This window comes from Anguilla anguilla, chromosome 4 (genome assembly GCF_013347855.1).
Source record: "Anguilla anguilla isolate fAngAng1 chromosome 4, fAngAng1.pri, whole genome shotgun sequence".
NCBI classification, from domain to species: domain Eukaryota; kingdom Metazoa; phylum Chordata; class Actinopteri; order Anguilliformes; family Anguillidae; genus Anguilla; species Anguilla anguilla.
This window is the reverse complement of record NC_049204.1, coordinates 49535322-49560146: the sequence shown is the minus strand read 5'-3', so window position 1 is coordinate 49560146 and position 24825 is coordinate 49535322. Positions and strand designations below refer to the sequence as shown.

At 42.1% G+C, this 24825-nt stretch overlaps 1 protein-coding gene across 1 annotated transcript in view; it reads right to left on the bottom strand.

Moving 5' to 3' along the window:
* LOC118225361 (chromodomain-helicase-DNA-binding protein 7-like) overlaps window positions 1-19805 on the bottom strand; it is a 79693-nt gene extending 59888 nt beyond the window's left edge. Inside the window, 1 exon segment of the mRNA XM_035413638.1 lies at window positions 19438-19805. The gene's annotated coding sequence lies outside the window, so the exon portion shown is untranslated.
* Window positions 19806-24825: the final 5020 nt, after the last annotated feature.

Genomic DNA, 24825 nt, shown 5'->3' with positions numbered 1-24825 from the left:
CTGGGAGGGCTTCTTGGACAACAGAATGGAGACATTTTAAACCCTACTAAAGCTGATGGGGGCTGTGTGGGTTGGGGGGGGGGGGGGGGTGTTACTGGGTTGGGGGAAATTTGGGTAACAAAGGTTCACCGGCAGAGAACAAAGAACACAAGAAAAGAAAACAAATCGCTCCCAACCGCCCATTTGGCTGAAAGGACTTCTGTTCGTTAAAAAGTCAAGAAAAACCCCAAAAAAAACAAGTAAATAGCTGGAATTTCCTACAGGCAACCAACTTCAGCAGGAAACAGAAGCAAGCTTCCTTTTTCTTTACTCCAAAATCAAAATCCAAGTAAAAGCTCAAAATGAAGAAAATGTTTCCAAAGAAACTGTCAAACCTTGCAAGAATTTCCACTTGACACACAACAAAAAAAATACAAACCTAGATTCACTTTCAATCTCCACTCGAATCTTCTCTGGAACCCTCTCCTCGACCACAGCAGATAAACCAACGAGATATACCCACAAGCTCGTCTTAAAAGTGCAGCATCTGCACCCAACACCTGTGTGTGCTAATGGCCTCTCCACGCAGGCCTCATTTATCAATGCCTGTGGAACACCTCTGAATTTGCTCTAACACACAGGATTTAGAATGCTCATCGGCCCCATTTACCGAGCACGTGCACTACCCACATCAGGAGTCACCTGGCGGCTGTGCACCCATTGCCAAAGATGCCCTGCGTTTCGGGCCCGCAATTTCCTTTTAAGAGCAGGTACCTTGATCAGCGTGGTTGGACGAAAATTTCCAATGGTATTTCAGTCACTTGAACACTAGCCTAGCGCTCTTGGTAGGTGGCTCTGCTCTTATGTTGCATTTGCGTCAATCTAACTCCCGCTGTACATAGCTACACTGACCTAACGAGAGCATGCAGGATTTTTTTTTTTTAGCCTTTCTGGGGGCGTTTACGATAAAAGAAGTCTCCTCCTCCGTCCTCAACCCTGCCCGCTCCCCCCAAATACCCGACTTTCGCCATCCAGCTACCTAGCGTAGCCAGTTGGATAACTAGAGGCAACGTTACATACAGGTCCAACAGAAAACAAGCCAACTCCACGTCGCTTTTCATCCCCTTGGAAAACTTCATGATGCCACAGAAGAAAAGCAATTCCAAGGTTAGCTCGAGCAATGAGTCCTGTAGGCGTGTATTTTTGCTTAGCTGTATCTGGGCTACTTCGGCATCGCCATCGCAGAGGCCAGCTAGCTAGCAACAAACACTCAGCTGAAATCTGATCTCAAACCACAGGCTCTGTAGCTGCACCCACCCACTCCTGTGCACGAGTTTGGCGATAGTGTATGAGCACAGAGATTGCCAGTGCATCACAGATATGCCTTAGCATGGTTATTTTATATCTTCAAGGTTAAAAAAAAATCCAGCATAGTATGCCGTTAAGGAAAGCTTTCCAAATCCAGTTGTGAAACAGTTTAAAAATGTTTTTAACCAGCTGCATAGCTATGTTAGCAATTTTGAGAACAGTTTACTCTGAGAAGAATTAGCGGTTTTTTGGGGATCAATTCAGCCATTGATAAGCATTAGCAAACTAGTCAAATAGAAAAATGTGTACAATACAGGCCAGCGGACATCAAGAAATAAGAAGCTATCCACACATTTTCAGACCTATAGATAGGGCAACCATTTTTTTTTCTCAGAAAATCTATAAAGATATTAAACATACTGCGTACAATAATTACGCTTAAGTGGCATTTTAATGTGACGTACTGTCCATTGCAGTGACTAGCTCACCCACATTTCCCGAACACTCCATAAATAACAACAGTAGAACCCAGACAGTACCGAAACAGCCTCAACTGAATATTCCATTATTTAGACCAACTGGGTTCTGGAAAATTGGACTGCATGCAACATACTAGCTCTTCCTGTATGATTTTATATTTCATTTCTGGCAATTGGCTCGAGCTTGAATTGTCCGAATGCTGAAACACAGGCCTATTAGCTGAACACCTGAAAATGTTCTGCCTTATAAATTAAAAGTCACAAATTACAGGTCAATGGGTTTCTGAATACTCGTGTTTCAGGCTGCAGCCATGTGAAAGTTTATGCAGAAAGCAACAATGACAAAAACTGCTGAGGCAACTTATGTAGCAACCATGTGTTCAGATCGCCAAGTCTTATCGACAGAGGTCAATTGACACCGATGGCAATAAAAAAATGTATACAACTTTTAAATAACTGACATTTCTGTCCTATACTAGGCGGTTTGCCATTTTCTGAGTGTGTAAAATTTTTGGTGCTGCAGGGTGCGGGCCAAAATCAAAGTTTCACTTTGAACTTACAGGTACCTGCCATTTTCTGTTTTTTTTTTTTTTTATTAGAGAGCTATAATGTCCCAGTAATGATAAAAGTACAGAAATATGAACGCTTAGTACCCTATACATAAAATATATGTATATAACTGATAAATATTTGTATAAATTCATATAAATGTGCCCAGACATAGACAGCCATCCACATACAATCTAGCTAAATTTATTGAAGCCTGCAATATTGTAGTTAACCTATACAACTGGTTTCAGTCAACTATTTGAGCACTTTCCAGTACCTGCATTATTTCTGTTTTATGTTAAAGCAAACAGTTTTTTTAACACTTGTATGCTCCTTTCTCGTGACTTCTGATTGTATGAATGGATTAAGTACTTATACGATCTGCTTTTTGGCCTTGATGCCTTCATGTCAAGGCATGAACTGGGCCTTACAGTCGTATGGTTTGTCCTTGCTGCCCCAAAAAATGTATGCTTTTCCAGTGCCAAAATGCCTATGCCCTAAAAACGCCACATGCATCAATGCTGACAGATCACAGGCTGTCCTACCAATTTAACACATTGACACAACCTGAAATGGCACAGCATTTTCCATCAACAGCTACGTGCCACAGGAAATGCAGGGATGTAAACACCCACAGTAGGCAAAAAGGGTTCTGCGCTCCCATTGGCCACTGCAAGCAAGTGGGCAGGGTGGCATTTGAGAAGAGACTCTTTCCTCCTCAGTCCCAAACAGCATTATACCGCACCCACTGTAACGATTCTAATCCAGGAAAAAAAATTGCTTTGCAAAACATGACCGATATATGAGGTGCAGACCTGAACCCTAGACCCCATAAAATAATCAGTAATGATTTACAGTAGAAATAATCACATCGTTAGGAGCAACAGGCTACACGACAAAACCATTGATTTATACAACCAGAATAATTATATGAACCAAGGAATGGCCTCAATTTTTCCATAACGTGATCCGGAATATGTGATGCCAAAGAGATATACTAGATTGTAGCTATGTCTCAGGGACAGTTTACATTCTGTCATCTCGAATGGATTAAGGAAAATTAAACTCATACCCAGAACAAAAGATTCTCTATACTTCAGTCTAAGAGAATAAATGCATAAAATTACATTAAAAATGCGTCCCTTGACCAGTGAGTGGGGACCTTACCAGTGAACTGTGAGCTATTCAAGGGAATTTAGGCAACATTTTAGGACCTGACATTTGCTGTTTTGTACAGTCAACTGCCTGAATATAATTAACTGTCCAGCAAGCAGACTTTTTTTTTCCAACACCTACACTGAAACATCCATCCTTCCTTACTACCCTGCAATCAGTCAAATAAATGTTCCAACACGCCATCGGAATTGTGAGACAAGAACATTCTCTAGAAAGGTGCCCTAGATAAATGAAATATAAAACTGATCACACAAGAATACAGCTACTTTCCAACCTCATACTTCAGGAGGCTAACAAGGGCACAAGCATGACTTAACAGGCCAAGACCAAGCATGCTGCCTTGAACAACCATCTACCCTGCTGTGCTCTGTTCAGTGGTCAGCCATCTTGCTTGAGCACTGTGACATCACTCAAGACTCCTGACTGGATTGGTCCGGTGGAAAGCAGCAGGGACCATCCCGGTGAATGACATGCAAATGGAAGCAGGAACTGCCAGCTTATTGGTTTGCTCTGGCCCTCCTTTCCCATTCCGCAGCGTTCCCCAAGAGTGGAAAGTGCCGATAATGGGAGCGCGCAGAGCTAGCCCGTTGTACACCAATTAAATGGGGTGGGGACGGAGTAAGAAGCACTTCAGTGCAGCCTCCTTGCTGCTGGGAAAATTTGCAGGCTAAAGCCAGTGTGCCTCGGTGCTAAATGATTTGGAAATAGTCAAATTGGAATAGAATGCGCATGGGGAAAAACAAGCGTTGAGAAGTGCAGGTAAAATCCCATGACTGGGTGTGTACTGTACGCCAGCCAATGGGCCAGGGCAATGCTGTGTGACCACGGCAGTCAAGTGCAATTCCTGCAATACCCCTGAGCACACAGCAAGGACACACAATTCAGTCCCGCAGTGTCCTAAGAATCAGACGCTTTGCTATTTGCTGCACCTGCATTCCCCAGTGGCATCTTTGGAGACCAAATTCAATGTGCGCACACACGCATGCACGCACGCACTCATATTCACAGTAAACTATTAAGGCACTTTTCAGACTGTAAGCCATCTACAGCCTTTAAACTGCAAGTGGTAGATACCCGTGGATTACCAACAAAATCCACTGTAAGCAGTTGTATTGCTGGCAGAGGATCAAAACATGGCAGTCAGACATCCCTGAGTGTTCTCAGCACATGGATTCACAACACTCAAGACTACAAATGAGGGAATCCCAAGGTATTACACTCGCTTAAAACGCACTTGGTGATAGAGGAGTTAAATATAAACCTTGTCAAAAAAACTCTGTAGAACTCGTATTTTTATTATATATAGGGGGAAAGTAGTGAATACGACCCAACACCAACAAGTGTTTTCACATAGACTTGTGGGTGTGGCGAGGAGAAGGGAGACCCTCACTACCATTTCGTACTTGATTCAATTTAAAGTAGTTTGAAAAAAGCCAAAAATACTGGCATGCATGCAACAGGTATGAGTAAAGTACAGCTATACAGTATGTGTCTTTGGTGGGGGGGGGGGGGGGTGAAATGAACAACACCAACATCTGGCTAGTCATCGATAAACAGAGCTAAATACTATGCCGTATCTGGCAAAATGCTTCTGGAAAATCAAATGTGTGTGAAAAGCGGAGGGGGGGAAAATGGCTCTAACTTTAAGCTCACAACTGCCATGTAAATACTATATGGATCTATAAGTCTTACAGTACAAGCAACGTGGAAAAAAGCCTAGAAGCCAAGGAGAGGTCTGGTGATAAAGACTGTCTGGTTATGAGTTTTGACACTGGAAAAACAAACTTAGGCGCCAAGTAATCTTTGCCAATTTTGGTCATTAAATGGTGTCATGTCCAATATATAGCACTATGAAGGTATATATTACACAACAATCGATGTTATGCACTTCATGTATCATAACAGAAATGTACCCAGTAGCCAGCTAACTGAAGTACCACGTGCCTCCCTGAAAACAAAAATGCTGATGCTAAGATACCACCAGAAAAAGAATGCTTTGACAAAAAAAGGCAATTGGACATTTTTAAAATTATTTACTTAGCCAAAAAGTTCAAGGTAACAGAAGAGATTACTCGACTAATTTACACAGGAGAAACAACTCCCTGACTTAACCTGCCTGAAATCACAAATCTCGAAAAACAAAGAGAAAGGTAGAGGAGATGAAAAAATATCAGAACTAGATAGATTCTGAATTTCACATAAAGGTTAAAAAAATAATTGGTTTCAATAAGCACACATTAAAATTGGCATAACGCTAATGGATTATGACCAATTACACCGATACACAGCTACATCCAGGCATCAATAGAAACCAAGCAGAACTCAACTTAGCCCCGGTATTCCTCATGATGACATGTACTGTGGTTAAGCTCAAATATAATATCAGCGATTCTGACATACCTACTCTTTCTGTACTAGCACAGAATCCAGCATATAGACTCAACTATGCATTGCAGTAGCCTGACCTACAGAGCTAACCCAAAAGTTAGGTGGACTGAACTGGAAAAACAAACATAGCAGTTGGCCTATTTGAGATGTCAGTGCCATAAAATGATATCAGGAAAAGGAGTGACCATTTTAACTAAGGCAACAATATCAGCTGTGTTATGCATTTTCCTAACGTTGACACAAGTAACCAACATCCCCATCACTACAACGGCAGTTCCCAACCGTGTTCTTGGGGAGCTACTGTCCTGTAGGTTTTCATTTCAGCCCACATTTGACACCTGATTATACTAAACAGCCTTTCAATGAGAGCGCTAGCCATAGAATGAAGTGTGCTCTGTTTGGGTTGGGGTGAAAACCTACAGTAGATCCCCAAGAACAGGGCTGGGAACCACTGTACTGTAACAATATGCTGCTGGCCATGCCTGTATTATATTTTTTAAATGATGTGTCGATCACAAATATGCAAATACATGCATTTACAGCAGCAGTGAAACTGATGAAGTCAATAATTGCAGCAGCCCTAGAAGCAAGGAACGCCTCCATGCCATCACTGCTCTTCAAGGAACCAAGCATAGAAAATCTGAATTTTGAAGATCCTTGCTGGTCTTCTGTCCAGCGTAATTTCAGACGTGGTGTTCTGTAAACTTCAGTACTTTACCTTGGTAGACTTATCTCCAAGGCTGACTAACTGAACTCGCATCTAGATGAGAACACTGACATCATCGAATGACGTTCCCGGCCCTGCAGTTTATCACCTCCCAAGGTCTCTGCGGGCTGTGCGGGGGGCAGGAGGGCCTGGCAGAGCCTCCGGAACGGGAACCTGCAGCACGCCGCAGCGCGTACGCGAGGCCTCGGCCCGACGTGTGCAGCTCTCCTCCATCTCCCTCAGAATCATCTCACAAAGCAAGCATTCTCCACATGCACACCAACAATACACGCTTTGTGTGTCGGGCCTAGTGACTGGGGTGAACACACTGCACGGCTGAGGACAAACTAGCAGGAAAATAATGGGGGGAGAAAGAGAGAGAGAGAGAGAGAGAGGATGCAAGGAGAAGCGGGGGGAGGGGGACGAGGAAGGAGGAAGGTTATATTATTCCTATCAACCATCAAGTGATCTCCTGGCAATTACATTTTCTACAAAGCAGACTAAACCACTGGAGGATCTAAGAGGTGGGGCCCAAAAGGCAACATGCTGAGACACAAGAGGAGGAGGGGGGGAGGGAGAGAACAGAACTGCTCTCTCGCTAACACCATTGGGCTTTTATTTTTTAAACGCACGAGCTGTGGTTGTCACTGATTAACCAATGTTGCAGCTCTTTTTGTCTCGCACTTAAAAGGAGCTTTTAAAACACTATAAATAGGGAGAAAGATCTATAAGCATCCGTGGGATTTTTTTTTCTCTCTCTTTTTTTTTTTTGTCAGCCAACTACAGGACTGCATCCTGCCCACTCTCCCACAGAGGGGCCCCTCTTCAAACAGGCTCTTCTTATGCACACCACCAGCATTCCTTTTTCTCCTCAGTCTCCGACTGCAGCTGAAAATAATTTATATCCGCTCCTCTTTGCGAGCGCAGCATATGTGATTGGGGGGGGGGGGGGGGGACTTATCCATCATGAATAAACTTGAGCACAAAGACAGACGGGGTGTCACAGGATACAGGAAAGCGGGGGTCAGGGCAGAGGAGCCGCAGGGCCTGCGCAGACCTCCGCCTGTCCTACGCACGGACGGCCACTCGCTTACACACTGGCACCGTTAGCTGTGTATAAAACAGGAGCGCATAACGGCAAAAATAACACTTCAAAAAGCACGGTGATGACAAAAATAAAAGCACCAGGAAGCGGCTGAGTTAAGGCGCTCTGCGCTCTTCTATAAAGAGGGGCCGGAGTGCGGGGCACCTGTCCGCCCAGCAGCTGGAGACCTGCGGCGGGGCAGACTAGGGCAGGACCCTCCGCTCCTCCGGAAGGCCCCAGGCCCAAAAATAAACCGCCGCGTGCTCGGCTGTAAACCGAGAGACGGGGGACGTGGGAAAGAGGCGCGGCGGCGTTCCCAACAGCCCGTTAGCGCCGCAGATCGCTTCATCGATCGTTCCGTTATTATGGAACCGCGCTACACAGCGGGCGCGCGGCTGCTCCGTCTATCCCTCATTTAAATACCCGTTTCTGCCCGTGAAACCGCACGTTTTAGACACCAAACCCAGACCGGGGTGCGAAAAACAGAGACCGGTACGAGACAAAACCTTCTGCAGGGAACGCGCATCGTGGCCCAGGAGCCGGTCCCCCTGACAATTTCATCCTTTAGCACTGAATAATTAAACAAGCACCAGCAGGTAAATATTAACACAACAGATTGGCGAAAGCAGAGTGCATGCTGAGACCAGAAGCTTGCCTGGGTATTTTTAAAAGCAGGCGACTGGTAAAAATCTGGTGGCGTTTTCTCTCTGACCGCCGCGACGGCTGCGCCGCGTGCGGCCGTGACCTTTTCAGTATGCGCCACTAAACAGCACAGACTCATTTACAGACGGCATCCATTAATGAACCCGAGAATAAATAAATAAATAAATAAATAAATAAAAATAAAAATAAATAAAAAGGAAAGTTCAACCGAGCTGCTTACCGAGACGGCCATCGGCAGACGACGGGCCCTTATTTACACGGAGCAGAGAGAGCAGGCTCAGGCCCTCAGCACCTCTCCATTTACTCACAAGGCAGAGAAAGCCCGCCGTAGACAATGTTCAATTCCTGCCCATTTCTAAATCTACAGTTAAATATGCAGAGGGGGAAAAAAAGACAAGTACCTGGCTTAGGATTTGATATAATTACACCAGGCATAGCATGTCTTTTCTTTCTAGAATGGTTTTCCATTAGCCCTTCATTGTATGAAGGAGAGGGAGGGGAAGGTGGGGAGAGAGAGATGGAAAAAAAAAAAGCCTGCTTGTTTTGCTGCACAACAGGCCACTGCAGCCCTGCTGCTAACCATGGCTGTGGAGGGGGGGAGGTGCTGGGGCGGGGGGGGGGGGGGAGCAGCACCATGCTCAGCTTCGAGTGAAAAAGCCCCCCCCCTTCCCCTCCCCCCCCCCCAAAAAAAGAGGAGGGGAAGGGGGTGAAGAAGAACCAGTGTCCACTCAGTGAGCCCTGGCTAAAATGTTGAGACAACTGCCATTCGCTTCCAGAAAGCGACGGTTGGGGAGGGGCGAGGGAGGCATGAAAAGAAACGGGGGTCATTAGAAGCACGGCGGGGTAATAACGCCAGTGCACACGCACGGCGCTTTCCCACTGCAGCCGCAGCGCCGCATACGCTGAACTTATACAAGATCTCTGCTCAAACGTAGGGCAAAAGATCCTTTTCTACCGCCCTTCTGACAAAGTCTAATTAGGCTAAACCATTCTCGTTAACGTCATCGTTTGCACGTAAACCAGGGGGTATAAGTTTTTTTTATTTTCTATTTTTATTTACTGGCCAGCTGTGCGTGAGGCCAAGTCATGAGACAGAGTTTATTTTGAATTTGTTAAGAAGCAAAGCAATTTCTGCTTTGGTTAAAAGCTCATTCAACACAACCTCCAGTTTGACCACTGCTGCTCTCATCCAATTGCAACAGCTTCAACTGGCACAAAAAAAACCGCTATTTTATACCCACAGCCTCTCAATACCAAGTGTGCATGGGCACAACACACTGATCACACTGTGAAGCCTCTATCTTAGTATGATTTCAACAGAGGGGACTGTGGGTGAAACAGTTAGCCCTGTAAGGTCGAAGAGGTCATTCTCTGGTCTCAGTTCTGCTCTGCGTTGAGTGACAGCGAAGGGGCGGAGTCACCAGGGCAGGGCAGGGCAGAGAGCCCTCCAGCGTGCCAGGCTAACACTGAGGAAAGAACGGCCACTCGCCCTCCTGCTTCCAGCACTGGAGCCAGTTCAGGCACCCAGTGGCAGAAATTGTTAGCAGAATTTCCTCAATTCGCCGTTTCTCGGAAGGGGCCAATTAAATGTTAATAAATATCCAGAGAGCATCGCTGCTTCAAATAAACATGCGAACATCACGGAGGGTTTACAGTGATTGACACGACGACGCGAATTAAGCCTGCCTGTTAACGAGCGAAGAAAAACAAACGCTCCAACAGGAGAAGCTTGACCTGCTGCATTATGGATTATACAGGCATAAAGGCTTCTGATAATATAAATGTCCTTTACCACAAGTTACACAAGTATAATTTCCATATTTCTGTAATTAGTGCAGGACAGGGCTAAACCATCTCGGATCATTTCCGGTTTGACATGACTGACAATTCCAGATTCTACTCACAGTTGCAATACAATGAGAAAAGAACGGTAATTGACGTATTACAGGCTGCAGGAGGAAAAATAGTTTGACTGCCTATTCAAGACTTGCACATGAGGACTTAACTGATCGCTCAAAATAAAAAGCCAATCCAGCAGAAGCACATAGGCTATATGAGACTAAGCTATCCTACACTGAAGCCGGTTCAAAATCATCGCTCCATCTTCTGCCTGCGATATGCTCAAAACTGCCACAACAATGTTGTGGCCCCCCTTCATTTTGAGGATCATTTTGCCAACCTGTTGATTCCAGCACTGTTTTCCGGAAACGTATACAAGTACAGTCATGTACTGAACACAAACACAGCGGTTGGACACAGAGCCATATAATTAACCTGTGATTCCAGTACTTCAGCTAACAATTAAATGTTGGCAGCTTTTGATAGCTTCTCAACAGCATCTGTCATTTGATTCTTAAGGATCGCTAGCAGCGTTTATTTTAAGCACGATAACCACGATCCCTAAATGGGATGTGCATTTATCGTTGAGCTCAGAATACAATATCGAATACTGTGGCTGATTAAAAACCATCTGAAAACTCAAATCTCAGTTTATACCCCTGATTATGTCAGAAATGTGTTCCAGTGAAGGGTTTGCCAACGTGGCTAGAGTCTGCACCTCCGTGACAATTCACAAAATAGAACATTCTGACCAGAGACTATAACCCGGCTGATGATAGATAGGACCACACCTGCCTTGGCACTGACCTTTGCCTGCTGTCCTGCGAGCATCTCCAAACTTCCACTGACCATCTGGGCAGATCCAGGATAATGATCCAGGAATTATCACATTACAAATCAGACACTTTCTAATTGGGGCCACAGGGCCAGGAACTATGCAGCAGGAACCTCCGCTTACGCCCAGGAAGGCCCTGCGTTGCCCAATCACACCCGCAATGAAACCGCTGACCCACGATGACTGACAGTCATACTAGAACCGAGACGAGTTCCTGAGAAAGGAGAGACAAAAACAGCTGCATCCCCTAGAAGCAAACTGCAGAGGTTGAAAAACTGGAAATCCATTTCTATTCAACCAAACAGTAACACATTCTGGGGCAGTTATGCAAGACTCATATGAAGAAAAAAAAAACAACTGAAATGAAAGACAAACAACTTTATACTTTCAAGCCAACCAACTGAGCATGGCCTAAATCTATGTAGGCAGTAGGGCTTGGGATGGGCCAATGAAATTTATCTATTAATTTTTTGGATGGACCGCAACAGCGGGGACAGCCCTACAAACGCGAATGTCTGTGACTGACTGACTGAGTGATAAATTCACGCCGCGCATGTCTGTGACGTCGGCCGGCTCGGTCCAGCCTTATACTGGGTTTTAACCTGGTCTTGTTTATTAATGATATCACTTTTGAGGTTATTTCATGTGGCTAAGAAGGACACATTAGGTAGACCCAGCCTACAAGTTCCAGGCCAGAAGGATATCAACAAAATAAGTGACCATCGCAAGTTGTCCAAATTACTTTGTTCACCGCTGTCAAAAGGGTGGAAGGTGGTGGAATTTGGCATTTTACCACACCTGTTCAGGCCTGGTTTATGGTTTAGTGTTTTGCTTCACTTTCTTGTCCTTTTCCTGCTACTATGTGAAGCGCCTGAGTGACAGCTTGCTGTAAGAAGCGCTACAAGAATAAAACTGATTAGATTTGACCTGTCCAATGTGAACACATAACTGGCTGGATCAATAAATAATGCACTTCACTTGAAAGTGTAGAAACTATTTTTTGAGTTCATATTTTATTATATCCCACTGCCCAGCATTGCCCAGGGGCACAACCAAGGCTTAAATTAAAGTGTGCTTCACATGCAACTTCACTACACCTCGATTAAAATATATATAATAGTGTTCATGCCAGGTTGACATATCAGGGTTATGTTCAATGAGTCATCTTACAAGTATGTAGCCGGGCACTAATTGTGCAGTTTTGCTTTGTATTTGTGACGACTACTTCCCCTTTATTAGAGCTCCAACAGTGGATAAGGATCTAGCGATGAGTGACTTCTGAAAAACTTTCTCCAGACAAAATACTACTGATACTTTTACAAAGGGGTATCGGCGCTCATTTAGAGATGTGTGTGTGAGCGGGCCCCCTCCTCTGTCATCCAAACTGACGTTTCCCAATTGAACAGACAGTGCGTGCCGTGACACTGCTCCAGCAGCTGGAACGTCGGTCTCCGCTCGTTCGATTTCTTTCAGCACTCGCCCACAAAAGCAAGCGAGGGCTATGTTTTATTAGCCGCCGTAAACTATTTAAATGCGTCCTGTTCACGTTGACAATAAGGAATTCGGCGCCCTGTGCGTTAGCAAAAGGAGAAGCGCAGACTGAAAAACATAAACATAAACACAGACGCGCGAAGCAAGGATCTCACAGCCAGGCATCTTCCGCCCTGCAGAATCGGAGATTTAAGCATAGAGCGGGACATTAAATCACACCTCGCCCAGGAGCAGTGAACTAGAAAATAAGGGACTCTTAGAGCACTTGAGGAGTCAACGGCAGTGTTTTAGTATGCAGTTTAGTCCTACGGCTCGACTGAAGACGGATCGGCGCCGAACGCTCGCTCCGCGGTGGAGCCCGCGCTGGCAGAGGGAGAACGCGACTGGAGAGACTGGAATGCGTGGCCAAGACGGGTTTTATCTACCGCCGCTACACCTCAGCCGCTCATTCTGATGCAAAAGTGAGCGCACAAACGCGCCAATAAAACCACAAAAGCCGACGGCGGGGCGCGTTCGCCGGCGGACCGCTCGTCTGAAATTTTACTCGCCAAGTTTCGTTTCAGCTCTGAACGACCCCATGAAAGGAATCCGGACCATATACTCACAGGATTCACTGGCTAACTACAAGATGACGGAAGTCATTTTCGTAAAAAAGGAACATCTGCAACTAAACGGGTTCAAGCTGGGGATGCTTATTTTTGTTCCACACCAACAGGTAATTTCACCGGGTTTAAAATAAAGAGCTGGCTTTCAGCACACCCGAGGGTTTCTTCAGCCACGGCTCTGCAGCCACTACACGCGTTTCCCCTTCACACGCAATCGCCCATCTCGGTACGATTTCTGTCATGTTGCCTGGCGATTTCTACCTGCACAGAATACAAATCCATCAACAGCCATGTAGGCCGACCCACAGACCAAACCTCTCTCTCTCCTCACTCACGGTCACACACTGACGTGCACGTGTGTGGGTGCGCATGATGTGTGTGTTTAAAGCAATGCAACGATGTACTGTCCTTCACTGGAACCTAACAGTCTATAATAAACCAAATGGAAAAAGGGGGTAGTAGTGTCAAATTAATTTACATTTTGTTGGGTTTACAGTAATGTTTATTTTTCTAGCTGAAAATGTATTTTCCTTGCTTCTCTACATTTTGATCCATACCCCCCACATTTCAATTACTAGCCAAGCCATAATCTTTGTACGACTATAATTGTCAGTCATTAAAAACCTAATATGCAGTACGTCGTTCCTATAAGAATGTCACAATGATGTTCCACAATGATTTTTTTTTCCCAGTTGTAATGCAACCACAAATTACGATGTAAAAATTTTGCTCATGGACTGAGAAGGTCCCAACTGAACATGGCTCCCATCCCATCTGCTCCACCTGGCCTTAAAGAGGAAATAACTGAGGAGGTTACGCAGCGCTGAGAAGCTCTAGTCTCAGGCACACTCCAGCACTTTCCCGATGCACGCGCTTGGTTAACAGGCATAAGAATTCATTCAAAACACGGAATGAAAGGGATAAACGATTCTCAAGATGACAAACGCCGTTTTGTGTGACAGTCGTGTGAGCTCTAGCACTGAAAAATAAAGATTCTGAAAAGACCATTACAATTCAACACCTTAAAAACACCCATTCTTTATTTTTCAGGTTTTTTTGCCATTTCAGATGGCAAGGCTGACATTTCATTTCAATGAGCCGAAGTCCTTTCACTCAATTCTGAAATGTGAAGCCGCTATCTTTGGATGATTATATCCATAATTAAAAAACGTCTCTACCTATTCAAAATCAAATAAAGCATACACTTTCAATATATGGGCTGGCATGCACAGAGTAATCCTGTTTCATACACTTCTATATTATGAACACAGGATAAGTTCTGCATTCACACAGAGTAAACTCATTCTGGCCAGACCTGAACACCATAAACAATTAAAAAGTATGTGAATGTGTTACATTTTTGTATAAAAAAGCCAATTATGGAAATTGAAATTCTGATTGCAGACTTAATTTGCAAGTAAGGTTAAGTGGAAGAATATCACAAAAACTTATAAATGCAAGCTGCTCCTAACATGTGCAACGGGCTTAAGAGGATTCTCTATGCAAGTATTTGCCTGACTGTGGATTGGACGTTAGGGTGGAGCATTCTTGCTGACATCACTAAACCCTCATCCATCTCCTCCAGGTGAATTCCGGTTTGCAAACTTCACAGCAAATGAACAACTTGGCTTCGTAAATAAATCTGCAGCTCTCCTGCTAGTGCACGCATTTTAAAGTGATCTAAATCATAGCCTAATTACTGATAAAGAATAAGATTATAGATTTCCTAAAACCAGATCTGAAAGGGGCAGCTAATACGCAACCCATATGTTGTATGGCTCACCAGCATGCTCAGATAAATACCTTTACACAGACCTTTTTTTTATAGACGAGAATCTAGGTCAGGGAATCTGTAATGAACGTTCAATGTTTTACTGGTTCTATAATGTGCATTATTAGTTAAAACAAATATCCAACTTAAATTTAGTCACCTACCAACAGCCACCAAACCACACCCAGGTTGGAAACAAACCAATGCTTAAAGCACTGAGAATGTAAGGCTATTTGAGGGGGAACTACTACTACTTACAGCTTTCCGAGTGAGCTTAACTCATGCAAGACACACTCTCTCTCACACACACACACATACACCAATATGTTCCACATATGTCATTCAAATACTATCTTATCACCTTCTGATGTATCACTTGGGTGCTAAATGGGGTGTGAAAAATTTGGTTTCACATTGATTAAACACTTAGTTTTATGCCACTGAAATCATAATTTTTTTGTTAAACTACAAGTCAGAATGGGCAGGTATGCTTCCAAGAACCACGTCCCTCCTGGGAGCTTACAAAAATGGCACAGGGAAAACTAACACAGAGGGGGGGAAAAAAGAGCTAAAATAATGCTTTATGTATATTCTTTCTTGTGCATAATAGTCCTGCATGGTTTAACGTGCGATTAAAAATGTCTTTGTCGCAAAAGAGTTAAACAATCCACGTTACATTTGCTGAGGTTCTGAAATCTACCCACACATTTTAACTCCTCTCCTCCCCATTAACACACTGGTATTGCTCCAACGATGGGCTTGCGTTCTGCATGTACATCCTTATTTTAGGACAGATTTCCTGGCGAACCTCAAACACAACTCATCGCACACTTACCTGAATGTGCACTCCAGTCCTTCCTACTCAGAATTTGGTTACAAATCTACTACTCGTGCGGAGGGCTGGCATTCAAATGCCTCCGACTGGCTTTTAGGTAGCCCCGAACGGCGTTCCGCATGCAGAGGGACATTCAAATGCTGATGGAACACATGAAGCTCTCAAAACTCTCCCACCACAAACTTACAGAAAAGGTTTTTATGACTCATTCTAACATCCCAGAACATTTCACAAGTACATTTCACAAACACACAGCAAAATATGTAAATGATAATCGATTCATTTAAGCACATTACAACTAACATTTGACAAACTCATACAGGTTTTGTGAAGGTAGCAGAAAGAAATCTCAGGTCACATGAACACCACCTCCCCGATAGACCCAAGTCTCGTGAATAAGGCTGAATTCTAGTGCTAGCCAAGAACAGTCACCTGCTTTTCAGCACGGAGATACAATATTTACTTATTTAATGCAATCTCGTACTAAGCCTGCTGCAAAAGGGCATAACAAAAAACAGCTTTTGATGGTTTAAATCAGAAGATTAAGTTTCTTTGTAACCACGTTCATAGTTTATCCTTGGGCAAAAATGAACTTCATTGTAATTAAAAAACAATGCATGGAATAACCTTAAAGCGATTTTAAGATAGGCACATCAGACCTGAACCACACATTTTCTATGGAACTAATGCTGGTCGTTCTTTAGTGTGTGGGGTGAGCACAGCCTATGCAAGTTTCACAAACTCTCAGCAAAACCTCCTTTCCAATTTAGAAAGGAGACCCATTGCAGAGAGGATGCTCTCTGTAGATGCAAATAGCTGTATCTTCACAAATTTCCCACTTCTAATTACTAGAAAATGTGGAAAAAGGGTTTATTTCTGTATTTTGGGCTGCTCTGACTTTTCCAACATGAATCCTAAAAACAAGACAAAAAGTAAGAATAAAGCATCTGAGCACATTGAGTTATACAGAGCATGTTTTTCCTCTACAAATAAACCATTTAATCTCGGAAAACGTTAGCGCTCTGACTGGCAAATAACTTTTCTCGCAACCGTCTGCCATGTTATGATTCGACATGTCAAGGCCTGACACCATTACACACCAACTACCGCGAATGTGGAATCTTCAGCGCAGTAAAGAATTCTACTTGTTCAATCTACTAGACTTTGAGAATAAAAATACTGCCAAAAGGCAAAATATGCACCGTCTAAAATCAGAGTTGTTTCGTAAAGCAGTGCTAGTTGTTCCTTAATTTGGCCATAAACTGCAATTATGGCCCCCAGCCTAAAACTTGGTGCGAGAACTTTTGCACAAGAACCAGTAGTAATTTGCTTCTACTTCTTGAACCTTTTGTTAAAGTTATGGAAATAATTCAACTTCAAAATACCCCAGGTGTTCTAGTAAGCACGTGGGCGATACTAATAAGATAACCACTACAGTACAAACACCTTTGCTCGATCTTCATCGAATACAGCCTCTTCATTACCACCTTTGTTCACTGAGTGGCCTGACTCAAATTAAAGCTGCCATCTTAGGTTAAGACTTGAAAGCATTCCCTTTGTGCATCAGAGGAAGACGAAAACAGTGACCCACACTCGTGGGGATGCTCGGTGATAGGAATTCCTAACTGCGTGATGCTAATCGTAATAAACAAAAAATGGATATTTCTAATCGCGATTTCCTGCATGAATATGATTATTATTATGTATTATACCCAAGATTAACGAAGTTGTTCAAAAGAAGGAGGAAAACAATACACACAAAAAGTGGCTTGGTTAGCTAGCTCGCTACTACTATTAGCTATCTGGCTAACTCGCTCGCTTCCTTAACCCTTTGAATCTCTTGACGGTGGAGTATGTGGTAGGAAAGAAAAATGAGTGCGATCGGCTTTTATAAAAGTAATAAATACTTTCTCAACTGGGGCACTTACTACGAAAAAATACTTTTTCAACCACATAAAACTGGAAATGCAATATTGCCACACCGTAGGCACTCAAAACTTCGAATTAACTTTAAATTATGGAAATAAAACAAAAATGTACTACACACGTACAAGTGCATATACGAAACAAGTATGAAATGCAATAACATAACTATAGAATGATAATATTTTACAACCCTGCTCGTTAGCGCGATCATTCTCACTAAACCATACAGGATAGGTCCCGTCTATTGTTTAACAAATTGTTAGCTTGCCTGCTACCAAACCACGCTAGCTTGCCATCAACAAGCGCCTGGCTATTTCTAACTCGTAAAAGAAAGAGAAATAAAAAGTAACTGCAATGGGCTGTGCACAGTTTAATGCACCTAGCTACCTGACTTTGGACATCGAACCAACGCCGTACTTTTGTTCCTGCCTTGTTGAGCGTGTCTTCTCTGGTCTAATCCCATCAGGATAAACGAATGTAATTTAATGATGGCTGTTCATTGCCCGCAGCTCTCATTCCAGTTCCAATCCCCATAGCCACCTCTCACTGACCGCCTCGCTACTCCAACACACAACTAATTACCGCCGCGCACGTTTAGAGCGGAAACGTACTTCTCCCTTTCCCATGATATTCCCAAAAGGACAGAACGGCGTTATTTTTGAGCTGCATTCATTACTAAAGTAAATCAAGCCAGTAAACCAAACATTTTACACATCTGAAATAAATTAAAAGAACAAACCTATGTCAATTGACCGTCTGGCCCCACGCAACCTTTTCCTATCCTTTCGCCTTTCTCCCTGATTTCTACGGCCCGTGAGGACTTCCTCCACACCCGAGTTACTATGTCCCGGATGGCAGCCAACAATATATGCATCTATATTTTAAAATGTCTTAATTCATAAGTTGCATCATACACCTACAGTTCAAATAAGACTTAAAATTAAGGGAATCTCCCTTCTCTTCACTGACTCACCTCACACTCATCCACCTCGTGTAGTTATCGCTTCAGCCTCACAACTACTAATGTTAGCTAGCCAATTGCTAACCTTCACCGTCGACCCACCAAGCTTGCGTTTACCCAGAAAGTACTAATAAGGTTGGCAAGCTAACCCATAACTGAGACTTTCTCTAAATTCCCTCGTGCTTCAGCTTCCCCGCACAGGCAACTCGCTGCTCACCTCGTGGATTTCTCAATGGAACAGAAAGTTCGTGGCCAGCCAGCTAGCATTCAGGCGCTGACTCCGTAACGTTAGCTAACAACGATAGTTGGCTGGTTAGCTATCTAGTTGGCCATCTAGCGAACCAGTTCTAGGATCATTTCAAAATATTATTCACTAGGAAGCTCGTCACTTTCACGGCATCATCAACAATATATTTAGTTAACTGGTTCGGTTGCTTACAAAGTCTGTATAATTTTTAAAAATCATTTCATGAAATTAAAACGTCAGTCCCGTTTCACTACATCTCCCTTCAAAAAGTTGAAGTACGGAATCTTTCCCCTCTTCTTATTTTAGTCAAGTCAGAAAAAATGAACGATAGTTCTCACAAAGTATCCAAGTAATTTCACAATAAAAGGGGAGTGAAAGCTCGCAAGCTACCGGGTCCCCCATATCGTTCATTAGCAACCCATTACTCCACAAATTAGCAAACCGCTTGGACGCACTAACTCACCACCAATTTGAAAGGCTCACTTTAAAAATCCTCATGTAGCAAACCAACGTAATATTAGGTTAATGTTACTACTTTACTCACACACCGTCACAACGCAACAAGAAAAAATAAAATAAAATAAGGCTCACTTACCCTGTTATTAGCTAGCTAGCTAGCTGGGTCAGTTTAGGGTTGTTTCAAATAAAGTGTAGTTAGTATATATCTCCAGCAATATATTTTGTTTTCGTAGTTATCTAAATATACAGATTCAGTAGATGTTCGTTTCAGTGTCTCTGTGTCCCGTCCTCGCTGACTCTCTCCTTTGTGTTAATTTCACTTCAAGTTTAATCCAATCGATCCCGGCAGCCGCGTTCTCGATTCCTCTCCTCGAGACATTCACTCACCTTCCACAAGCAAGGAGCGCGTTCACGACTTGCCCGATCACGTGCGTGCGCGTGAATAACTTCGGGCGCTGACGCAAGTGCGTTATTATTATTATTACCATAATAAGATGCACGGACACAAAGACCGCACACGGGTACCTCTTCCCCAAGTTCTTCTCTGCTTTATTGACAGTTAGAGTGCTGTTGCTGGAGTGCGCACGAATGTTCGAAGACACGTGTTTGGCTACTTGGTGGCTGACCAATATGTACATCATTGGGGACAGTACTTTTTTGAACTGGTGGAGAGGTTAAATATGCCCGTTTCCTTTCGGCAAGTCTGTTGCATCACACTACAAATTGAATTAAGAGCTGTACATAACTATTCTGAAGATCATTTGATAATTTGAATTACTTGCAAATATTTGTACAACAATATATGTATGTTGTGCAGATGTAATTATAAAAGTATGTGTAAATATTATAAACACATAAACATTGCTATACATGCATTCATTGAGGAAGATCCATTTTGAAAGTAGATATGTTTTATATTCAACTGCCATTAAATTCAAAGAGGAACATCCATGTAATTTCATCACAGCGGAAAGGTGTTTCCTGTCGTGACTAATGAAATGTTTAATGTTGCAGTTCTGAAAACTGTTAACTGGTGTAGAATTTTGCACCACTGATTTGTGGTAAGATTGTGAAAATATGTGAACTGATGTATTCTGAATACATTGTGATATATAATAGCATTTTACATCACCTTTATATACCCTCACAGGGTAAAGTTTCTGAGTTTATCAATCAACATTTAAACATCAGTCGAATTTGTTAGAGTAGAGCAGAATAAATCACATGAAACTTTTAAAAATAAGAAAATATATGCACTATATTGTAAGTTTAAATGCAAATATCCAAAAAGTAAGATTTTGGCTGAAATAAATGAAAAATCAAACAAGTGTTCAGATCTTGTTTTTGTAACCTTTTTTCAGAGAATATCTTTGTAACATTATTTTCTTTCAAAGCAATCCAGAATAAAAGCACAAAAGGCGTGATAGTGGTGCTATGGTACCACACAGAACGCATGCATTTATGAGCCACAGAGAGGAGAACAGCAGCACAGTGTGCAGTTCATGCGCTGCGGCTGAAAGCTGCCAAATTTGCTGGATGCATTTCCAAATTGTGTATTGTCTGTAAATCTCTCACTTGTCCAGCAGTGGAAACACTGAGCGCACATACTTGAAATGCAGTTTTTAACCTCTTCTATTCCAGTAGACTTACAAATACGGTTAAAGAGTTGAACTCCCCTACTAATGAGACTGCATATAGATTGCAGCCTGATACAGAATTAACCAATGCTTGGTTCTGCAAACCCACCAGGTAAATTGATGTGATGTGTCTTTAATAGGTATATATATGTTTAACACAAGTTAGGGAAGAAAATGTGAAAAGTACTATGTGGACTTGAATGAGAAATTAGTTCCAAAATTTCATCATGGCCATTCAGTGATTATCACGTTGCATCAGGCCAAACGTTTTTAAAGCAGACTTAATTGTTTAAAGAATAAATGTTTACTAACGAATGGTAACCACTGGTTACACATAAAACATGTTTACTTTATTACTGATTAACATTCACATGAAAATAATGAAATACATTTCAAATTTTAGCGCCATCCTAACACGTTCAACTCCCCCGCCACGCGCGAGCACGCACTCCCTGAAATTCCCCAGAGATGCGGGTTGCTGCTCGGAGCACGCTGACTGCCATTTCTGCTGCCAGTTGCTTGTGCTCGGTCAACGACGCGGCGTCGGGGAAAGCTGTATATGCATACACTGGTTACTTTCAAACGCAAATTTTCTAGCAAATAGACCAACAACATGACCAATATCTTCACACGATTTGCGCTGCTACCCAGTATTTAAGACTAGCTGCCTTCTCTGGACTCGAGCCAATCCTGTTTACGCATTACACACCGCCCCTGTAGCCCGGATGTCTCTTTCATCATCATTAGTAGTTGCTTATCATAAACTGACATGCTGAAGTATTTAAAGAAACAGACACACTAAAAGGCCAGCTTTTTCCTAATTAGGCTTTCAAGCCGGTGTCACTGAAAGCCTGATTGCACTTGTTTGATTGGACCTTTGGCCGAGAAAAAAAAAACGGGAAGAAAGCAAAAATCTTTATCATATTTGATCTGCATTGATTAAATACTTTTTGTTGTCTTTGGTCAGTGGCTACAGCCAATGTTTAATTTTGTCAATACAATTTCAGTTTTTGATTCATTCTTTTGGGTTTTATAACAACCCAAATCCATACAAATATTTTATAACTGGAGAAACAAATCCTGCCTGATTAGGGCTAATTATACACACATACGCATATTTGACTGACTTGTTTAATGAATGCAACTTCTGTGGTTGCTGGATATAGAAAATAAGTGATATATGATAGATTGCCCCTTGAAATCCTTCGATAATTGAGATCAACAGGCATGGGGATTATACAACTTGTATTCCACCTTTGCTGTTATTTTTGTGACAAAGTCTTCAGTGGAAATGTGTGAGCATAAACACCTTTTTCATTTAAATAATACTGTGGTTATTACTGTTGTGAATATGGGTGACGCTTACTGGAAAGAAAGCTTCCGGACTCATATAACTCACATTTAGTACGTTTCAATCATGGATGTACATGTGTATAAATTGTTTACCACAGATCTTGGTCCCAGCATTTATGAATACATCCTATGATTCACAAAATGATTGTTTTTGAAAATTTACACACAGTTAATCAGACAAAGCATGGTTGCTAGACAAATAAATGTCTTTATACCTAATAATGGTAGATTTAACACACATTGCACTATAAGGTAGGGACTGGTACTGACAATTAACAGTTAAATCTGAATACTTACAATTTATGTTGGGCATAAGGCATACTTACCAATACAGTAAGAGCCCCCTCCACAAAGGCTTGTTAGACCACCTTCTGCAAATGAAAGCTTTGTTTTCACTTGACTTTTAAACGCAGATCGTGAACACCTGGCTTGAGTTAGAAATAGCTTTAACATAGCTAAATTGATCTCAAAGGCAAGTAAAGCATTCCAGAAATACCAAAAACTGTTGAGTTCCATGGGGTACAGATGTGTTGCAGTCTGGAGTGGAAGCTTTGCTTTTTTATGAGAGGTCTTCCCCTTCTGGAGGTTAAGGAGGCACTGAATGATTCGTTAAGTGAGTAGCTACCACTCAATGCATAATGTACAGAGAAGGTAGCTATTTTCCAGTTGTTAATCACTATCACATCTCTACCGATTCACTTTGATTGGTTATGGTGTGCACTGTAGCAAAACAAATAAAAATAAAAAAACCAAGACAACAAGGCATAATTAAACAATGGATTTACTTGAGCAGCTTCTGTCACCCAAAGGTATGAATATGGCTGTGATATTTCTTCCGTTAAATCCGGATTTGCATGAAAAGGACACAAGTGCACAATAATTTACTGAAATTAAGTTGATCTGTCTGCTACTGTTTGACTATTAGTCTGGCAAGTCTCTTTATAATTACCAAATTGACCGATGTACAATTACACACCCTCCACATTCTGTAACCCATTCATATTAATGATAATCCTTCATTGCTGACATTTAGCCCGAGTTTATTTCCAGTTAAAACGAGAATCGCTCGCCCTACAGTTTACAATCTGTGAAACAATACAGGTTGCAAGAAGGCAGTCTATTTCATATTTTAAAATGTATCTTCAGGTAATTCAGCATCTATATTGCAATTACAGCAATCATGATCTCATGAAGTCCATATTTTCTCCCTCATAGATTACATCAAGCATTACAAGACATGCATCATATTAAATCTGGTTTATATAAGATATCGCATTTTTATCACATTTTTTTCCCCTGTGTGGCAATATACCAGATATGATCTGAGAGTGGTTCTTAACTTGTAGCACAATTAGCTTATAGCTGCCACTGATCTAACATGCTGAGACGGGAAACAGCTAGATGACAGTCAATAGCCGGTAAAAGAACTGAATCATTTTTTTCCTGAGGAATGTAACACACTGCATGAAACAGCATTTTTAACAGGACAAAACTGTAAGAATTCCATGTAAAAAATGAATGAGTAGTGAGAGGGTTTGGCAAAAATGTGTATTATAAGTTTGTCTCCATTTCATATGTGACAATATCATCAATCAAGATGGAAGAAACTCGAGGATTTTACTTGATTAGTCTGGATCCTCTAAACTGTACTGGGTCACTGCGTTTACTTAGAAATTCATCAACATTCATGAACACCTTACATTCATTAAATCATACTTCACAATATTACATTCTTTGAATAGTCAAAAATATTACTTTAGGGTTTACATGTAATTGTTAATCCATGTTACTTCATCAATGCTGATGATAAAACTGACAAAAAAAAAAATGCTTTTCTGAGGCAAATACTTTCCAAATCTGTATTCCTGTTCTTGATTCCTGTATTTGTAAATACTGAAATATATTTGCACAATTTCCTTCTAATGTAATTAAAGACTAATAGGAATGAACAAATCTCATCATCATAATCAACAAGATTCATCCCAAGAGGTTTACAATTAAACTAATATTCAATATCATGGAACAGAATTGCTCTTGGGGTAACACTGGATGACTTCCAAGGAAAATACCCCTTGGGCACCAAGTGGAAATGTAACTACATGTAACCTACATTAGTGCAAACCGTCATTCTCCTCACATCTTGCACAGATGTTAAATCCTACCGCCAGTTTAAATATAGTTCTGAAAACAACAAATTACCTTCATAATCTGTCCAAGTGTTGATGAGCAGTAGATAACAAACATGTACCCATCACTCTTACCTGAGTGCCAACATACCGTGGAGCAATGTGGGCCATCCTGTGAATTAACAAGGTTGTGAGCTCAGACCACCTGAAGCCTGGCACCTGGGAACCACTGAAGCACTTCTGCACAGTACCCATGACTAGGAAAGGGTTAAAGAGTTTCTGCAGCCTTTTTTTCTTTTTTTTTTCTTCATGTGATGTGAACATTTGGGTTCTTAAGACCTATTTTCCCAGGAAGACTGCAAAATGCACTATGCTGCAAGCATTTCAGACATGAAATATTCTGGAACA